The 7,451-nt window shown below is 48.6% G+C and overlaps 2 non-coding genes across 2 annotated transcripts; one reads left to right on the top strand and one right to left on the bottom strand.

The window, feature by feature from the left end:
* Positions 1-368: 368 nt before the first annotated feature.
* TRNAG-UCC lies at positions 369-440 on the top strand. The gene has a single exon. It is a non-coding gene; the product is annotated as a tRNA-Gly (tRNA).
* Positions 441-685: 245 nt separating this feature from the next.
* On the bottom strand, positions 686-758 carry TRNAV-CAC. The gene has a single exon. It is a non-coding gene; the product is annotated as a tRNA-Val (tRNA).
* Positions 759-7,451: the final 6,693 nt, after the last annotated feature.

Here is a 7,451-nt window from a genome sequence, read left to right as displayed (position 1 = left end):
TGGGAGGGGCACCAGGGAGAAGAGCTTGGGAGGAACCACTCTCGAGGATAGGGGAGCGTGGGCGCAACCATTGTACCAGGGAGAGGGGAAGCCGACATTGCAGAAGAGGGATGGAATCATTCAGCCGGGAATTTGAGAGTCCATGGAGGGAACTAAACCTAATGGGAGGAGGATGGAAGAGGTTTCTGTCCCCCTCCTGGAGCCTGGGCACTCGCTCGCCCAGCTCCCCCCTCTTTCCCACACAGGCATTGGTTTAGTCCTCAGAATGCCTTTCGTAGGCACTACCCGCTTCCAAGAGACAGCGAATGGTACATTCCTAGAACTGTGCTGTTCTCCTGTAGGGCTCTCGGACCGGCTGTACTAGAAGCGCGTTGGTGGTATAGTGGTTAGCATAGCTGCCTTCCAAGCAGTTGACCCGGGTTCGATTCCCGGCCAACGCAGCTTAGGGTTTTATTTTTTTAATTAATTCAAAATTAAATTTGAACATTAGTTGTTAATTGCTTAGTTGTAAGTAATGCTCAACCTTTATTCTAATAAACAGTAGTGAATTAAGGCTGCTTAACACAAGGGGGCCACAGGAATTCTCTGCAGCGTCATGGTATTTAACTTGAAATTTATTGGTTAATCAACCTTGATGTTCAATGAGCCTGAAACTGAGAAAATAGAAATAAAAAAGAATTGAACATGTTCCCGCCCGGGATCGAACCGGGGACCTTTCGCGTGTGAGGCGAACGTGATAACCGCTACACTACGGAAACCCATGAAGGAAGTGTCTCTTATAAGCCTTGATATCTCTTAAAAATATGTGTCTTCTGGGTTATTGCTGAAAAGTCTGAGAAATAATATTAGAAACCCAGAGGTTATTTGATATTGATTTTGAAGCCACACTCAGGAGAAACACCGAAGAACAAGCCAAGCAGAACTTTAAGCATAAAGTGCAATGTAATCCCTAATTATTCTTCATTTATTAACTATGAGGTGGTTTCTTATTAATTAACAAGAAATAATAATAATGTGTTTACAGTAAGTTAAACTTCACAAAAAGAGCTGGAAAACTAGGATATAATATAACACTAAATATTATAGATTTGTGACTGATTCCAAAATATTTTGATTATTAATATTAATTATAAATACTGGGAATCTGTGTATATATAGTAAGTAAAAATTCATAAAGCCCTTTGGAGATACAAACAGCAATACAATACCTCAACCTTTGCAATGAACTCGCATGGATCCAAAATGTTAAGTACTATTAATTCATTACCAATTATTAGAAGAAATGTTGATTATTAATAACAACGAAGCAACACTATTAGCTAAGTATTATTGGAACCAATGTTGCAAAGTACTTAAGCGTGTGCGTAACTCATACAGGAGTACATACGTACATGCTTTGCTGAAAAGGCCCTTAATTGAGCAAACACTAATGTTTGTGTTTTAACTTCAAGACTGTGACTAGCCTAAATCAATTCATTAAGCTATGCCCACACATAATTGTTTTGCAGGATCAGGGCCTAGGGAGGAATTTAGGCATGGGTTCTCGTCTATACTATTCTATTCCATGGGTGCTTTTATTGAGGTCAATGGGAGTTATGAGCCGCAATACCTTTGAGGATCTGGCCCCGGGGCCTCCCAGTCATGTATTAACCCAGGTGACTGACGTTGGTCACTTGTTTGCCAACCACAAGCACTGAAAAATTATGAGGTAGGCCCCCAAAATCATGAGATTTTAAAAAAAGAGAGAAAGAAATTTGGGGGGGTTTTATTTGTCTTCTGTTTTCAGAACATTTAGGGTGCACTTGCTTCACGTTTCCAGGTTTTCTTTGAAAGAACAAGAAACATTTTTTTTAAATGAAAATTGAAAGTCTCATGTTGATTTCAGGAGCTGAGGGTTTAAAAACAAGCACCACTAAATATTGTGAAATCGCAAGGGTTGGCAACACATCACGTTCTTAAAGGACATGGGCGAGAGTTTGGCTGAACATGGGCCATTGTAATTAATGAGCAGTATAAAATAGTAATTCTTAGTAATAACTACAAAGAGCAATATGTGTGTGATCCTGTGAAGAGTTGACTCCGCTCCTGTTGACATCAATGGGAAATGAGGGTGTTTGCTGTCTTGCTGGATTCATCCCATGGTGTTGGCATATCGTATATTTACACAGGGGTTTTCAATACCCAGTACCTCTCAGCTGCAGAGGGGTTAAAGTGCATGTAATCTACAGATCCTGGCCCTTCATGACAAGCCCAGCTCAGAATCACAGAGGCCAAGGATTTTGTGTGCCTCCATATTTGTGGCGTCTAGCCTGAGACCCCCAATTTTCAGAAGTGCTGAGAACTCACAAGCTCCAATGGAAGCAATCGGGCGCCACATCGTGCGGGGCTCCTCTGAAAATTAGGATAAGGTGCCACTTTATAAATTTGGCCGGAATAGGCATCTTCCATGCATATCCTCCACTCTAGTACCAGCCCGAGCCCCTCGCCTTCAGGCCTGTAAGCAGCCCACTGAGCCATTCCAATCCACACGGAGTAGAGGGCATCTATGGAAGACGTGACTAGCCCAAAATGATATACGCACAACCTCACGTGATTCCAGCAGCTTGATTCATTTGTCAGCCAGCCTGGCAGAGAGTCTCAGCTTTGCATTTTCCTTTGATTGATTTGCATTCTGCATGGCTCCTGTGTGCTATCCCTGAGCAACCCACCTGCCTCCAAGCCTCCACTAGTGTGGATGCAGCTGCCACCAGGTGTCGGCAGAAGAGCAGAAATATAGGACAGGCCTTCCTTCCCCTCCTTGCAGAACAAGGATCCCGCAGCTCAGAAAAGAGAGTTCCAAGCAATTGACAGCAGCAACAAGAGTCTGTCCTTGGCCTTCTGAGCAAGACCCTGGGAGGGGCCTGTAGGGAAGGCAGTCATGCGGGATCCTGCAGAAATGGAGGGAGCTTAGAGGAGTTCTGGGGATGGGTTGAAGGAGTGAGGGACCTGCTGCTGGAGAAGGGGGAAGAGAAGGGGAGCTCCATGTGGGGAGCAACTCAGCCCCCATTGCAGCAGCATCGAAGCTGGGGGCAGTTCTGCTGGTGTCCCGAGGGGCGGAATCAGAGGCATGGAGCCAGCCAGGAGGATGGCACCGGAGACCTGGATGAGATTCAGAGGGATTGAGCAGCCCACTCAGGCCTGGGCCAACTCCCTTGCTTGCTCCAACACTCTTGGGCAGTAGCCCTGCCTGCAAGCAGAGCTGCTCAGGTACACCGTGGGCCAAATATTGCTCTCTGTGGCCACCACGCAGCACTACCAGGGTAACCCTTAGCAGGACTGGGCACAATATAATAACCACTACCTCATTTTCAATAGATCTCAAAGGATCCTTTACTTAGGAGGTCAGTGCCACTAACCCCATTTTACAGATGGGGAAACTGAGGCTCAGAGAGTGCCCAAGGTCACCCAACAGGTTACTTGCACAACTAGGGCTCATAGGATGATCAGAGAGCAAGTGTGAAAAATTGGGACAGGAGATGGGGGGGGTAATAGGTGCCTGTATAAGAAAAAACCCAAAAAATCGGGACTGTCCCTATAAAATCGGGACATCTGGTCACTCTAAGGGCTCACCATGCAATGTTGCCAGCTCTGCCGGGTTTCATGACAACTGGTATTTCTATAAAGCCCCAGTTGCTGGAATCATGCAACTATATGAGAATCTCAGCTTCCATATACTTTTTTAAACAAAATTATGTTCCTAGCCCGCTGCAAAGAGAAGCATGAATAATAATAACACCAGATTGCCCCTCTGTAGCACCTTTCATCAGTAGAGAACATCATAATCCACATTTTACAGATGGGGAAACTGAGGCAGAGAGGGGAAGTGAATTGCCTAAGGTCACCCCACAACCAGTGATAGAACCAAGTAAAGAACCCACGTTTCCTGCATCCCAGTCCAATGTGTGATCCACTTAACCATGAAAACACAACTATTGACTAAACTAAAGGCTCAGAAATCTGAAGAGAAATGAAAAGACCCCAAACTTTTATGTTATTTTAGTTTTTTAATCTCATGATTTATTTTCAAGCCAAACTCATGCTTGGGGGGGTGGAGGGGCTGACTCAGCATTTTTAAACATGGATCAGTGTTGAAAGGGTTGGGAATACTGAGAGTGAAACAAACATGAGTGGAGGTGTTCTCCCAAGCTCCGCCCACAGCCCAAGCTCCACCCATTCCACTTAAGGCAGCTCAGTTCTCCATAACACAGTCATCTCTCGCCTTTTTACGTGCTTTGGTCAGCAGTGAACTAGCTAATGCTGACATTGGATTTCAGTGTTAATAACTCCTTGCAGACAGCAGGGATGGTTCACACCTGTTTCAGAGATCTTGTTCAGGCAGCTGACAGACTCAGGCAGAGGTCACTGCATCAGTTTACATTTTGAAGGTTTTCTTTGCCACCATAAGGGTTGACAATTTAATTATCATTATGAATTATTATTAGTATTTTATTTTAATATATGTAAGCTTGGATTCTGGAGCACAAGTGGAAGCCTCATCCCAGGAAAAGTAATAGCTCAGTGAATTGCTGTGAGCCAGCCCAATCAGACCTCTACGCCAAAAAGTATGGATAGCTGTAAGGACCAGCCTCAGTGCTGGATATAAGTAGATGCAATCAAGGTCAGTAAAAGCGGCGCTTCCTTGCACCAGTTTGATCCCTGCTGAGCTGTAAGTCCTGATGAAGAGCAAAAAGAAACTGCCACTCATCACAAGAAAAATCCCTCCTGTTGCAAATCAGAGCTTGCAAAAAATATTGTGCATGCAACATACCCCAGCACCTATCTCCTCTAACCACCTCTTCCCCAATCGGGACATGCACGCAAAGCCCGTATGTGGACACCGTTATGGTAGGTCTGTGTCTCTGTATCAGTGAGAGCAGCTCTTGCTGGGCTCTGAGATGAAGGAGGCTGTTTGAACACCTACCAGTGTATGTCAAAGTGAACCTGGTTCCAGGGACATCTATTCAGTTAGGTCTTGATGAGACTGGCGCTGAGGCCGTATCTATAGCTTGAGCTCTTCAAGGACATGTTTCAATGCCTGCAGAAATCCACTGCCAGCGCAACTATAGAAAAGAAAACTGTATGCTGGAGAGGGACTCATCAGAGAGACTCACATGCAGGGCCGGAGCACCCATTTAGGCGGACTAGGCGGTTGCCTAGGGTGCCAAGATTTGGGGGCGCCAAAAAGCGGCGCCCCCCAATTTTTTTTTAAATGATTAAGCAGCCGCTGCTGCTGGGACAGAGAGGGAGTATGAGCTGCCGGCGGCAGCCCAGGACGTCCCCCGGGTCAGCGCGCCACCCCAGCAGCCGGCAGCCCAGGGCATCCCCTGGGTCAGCGCGCCACCCTGGCAGCTGGCAGCCCAGGGCATCCCCTGGGTCAGCGCGCCACCCTGGCAGCTGGCAGCCCAAGGCATCCCCTGGGTCAGCGCGCCGCCCCGGCAGCCGGCAGCCCAGGGCATCCCCTGGGTCAGGGCGCCACCGCAGCAGCCCAGAGGTTCGGGCTGCCCGTGGCGCGCTGACCCAGGGGAATCCCTGGGCTGCCGGCAGAAGCTCAGAATCCCTCTCCCTCCCAGAGCAGGGGCTCCAGCCTGTGCCATTTTTCTCGTTGCCGGCAGGAGCGCCGGCGGCTGGGCAGAGCTGCGCAGCTCTGCTTAGGGCATGTGGCAGGAGCCCTGCGAGGGCAGTGCGACACCAGGGCTTCTTGAGGAAAGCGGGGGCTGCCCCCTGGCTCAGGCTCCATGTCAGCCCCAGTGAGGGGCATGGAGAAGAAAAGAGCCTCAGCAGTGGTCTGGTGGAGCGGAGGAAGAAAGAGGACCCCAGCGCTCATGCGTTGGGCAAGGTAAGCAAGTGCTTCCCACAGGTCGGCCTCAAGTGCCCGTGCTCCTGCCCCCTTGGTCCTTGGCTGGTCCCTGCTGCTGCTCCCCTTGTGCCTGGATGGCTGGAGAGAACAGCAGCCTGCAGGGCTGAGCTGCCCCAGTGCCCCCAGGCACCCCCCTGACCCCATCCCCCCCACAGCCCTGACCCCCAGCTCCGAGCCCAGTCCCTCTGAGCTGGAAACCCCCTCGACCCCATCCCCCACCTAGGCCTGATCCCCAGCTCCGAGCCCAGTCCCTCTGAGCTGGAAACCCCCTCGACCCCATCCCCCCCACAGCCCTGACCCCCAGCTCCGAGCCAAGTCCCTCTGAGCTGGAAACCCCCTCACCCCATCCTCCCCACAGCCCTGACCCCCAGCTGACAGATAGTGTCCCTAACACAGTTATTGCTCTTCGCATCCTCTTGACTCTCCCAGTTTCTGTGGCCAGTGGTGAGCGAAGCTTCTCGAAGCTCAAGTTGATAAAAACATACATGCAAACATCAATGCTGCAACAAAGACTTGTTGGGCTATCTACCTTGTCACTAGAACATGACATTGCTCACAGCATTGACTTGGAGGAACTTGTTTCTAAATTTGCTAAACTTAAAGCGCAGAAACATAAATTCTAAATTATAACATGTTACTCTGTGACTGTGTATTGTCTATAATGTACGTGATTTGGGCGGGGAGCGGGGCGCAAGATGGAAGTTTCGCCTAGGGCGCAAAATATGCTTGCACCGGCCCTGCTCACATGTGGACTAAATTACTCTATCTATCTAGGCTTTTCTGTCTCACCTGGCACCATGGTACCTGGGCTCCAGACCCAGTTACATCAGCCCTTGGCCCTGATCCAGGAAGGCACGTACATACAAGTGACTCTAAATGCAACTTCCCTGGGAGCTGTAGACTTCAGTGGAGCCAGTCATGTGCTTAAATTTACTTATGCTCCTGACTGGATCTGAGGCCAAATGACTAGATCTGCCAGTCAAGAGAGAGACTAAACCAAAGCCTTTTGCCACCATCAGGGCTGCCCTCCTGAACATTGTCCTGAACATCTTTTTCTAAAGAAGGCTCCATTCACTAAGGACTTTTCAAGAAATATGACCTTGTCTGGGAGTTCAGTCACCTGGTGTGATCCCTGAGCCAGTGACAAACACAGTATTACCAACTCTCATAAGAACGGCCAGACTGGGTCAGACCAAAGGTCCATCTAGCCCAGGATCCTGTCTTCTGACTGCCCAATGCCAGATGCTTCAGAGGGACTGAACAGAACAGGTGATCATCAAGTGATCCATCCCCTGTCGCCCATTCCCAGCTTCTGGCAAACAGAGGCTAGGGACACCTCCCTGCCCATCCTGGCTAATCGCCATTGATGGACCTTTCCTCCGGGAATATATCTAGTTCTTTTTTGAACCCTGTTATAGTCTTGGTCTTCACAACATCCTCTGGCAAGGAGTTCCACAGGTTGACTGCGTTGTGTGAAGAAATACTTCCTTTTATTTGTTTTGAACCTGCTGCCTATTAATTTCATGTGGTAAATCCTAGTTCTTGTGCTATGAGC

Source organism: Gopherus evgoodei, chromosome 22 (assembly GCF_007399415.2).
Source record: "Gopherus evgoodei ecotype Sinaloan lineage chromosome 22, rGopEvg1_v1.p, whole genome shotgun sequence".
NCBI lineage: Eukaryota > Metazoa > Chordata > Testudines > Testudinidae > Gopherus > Gopherus evgoodei.
This window is presented reverse-complemented; position numbering and strand designations above follow the sequence as displayed.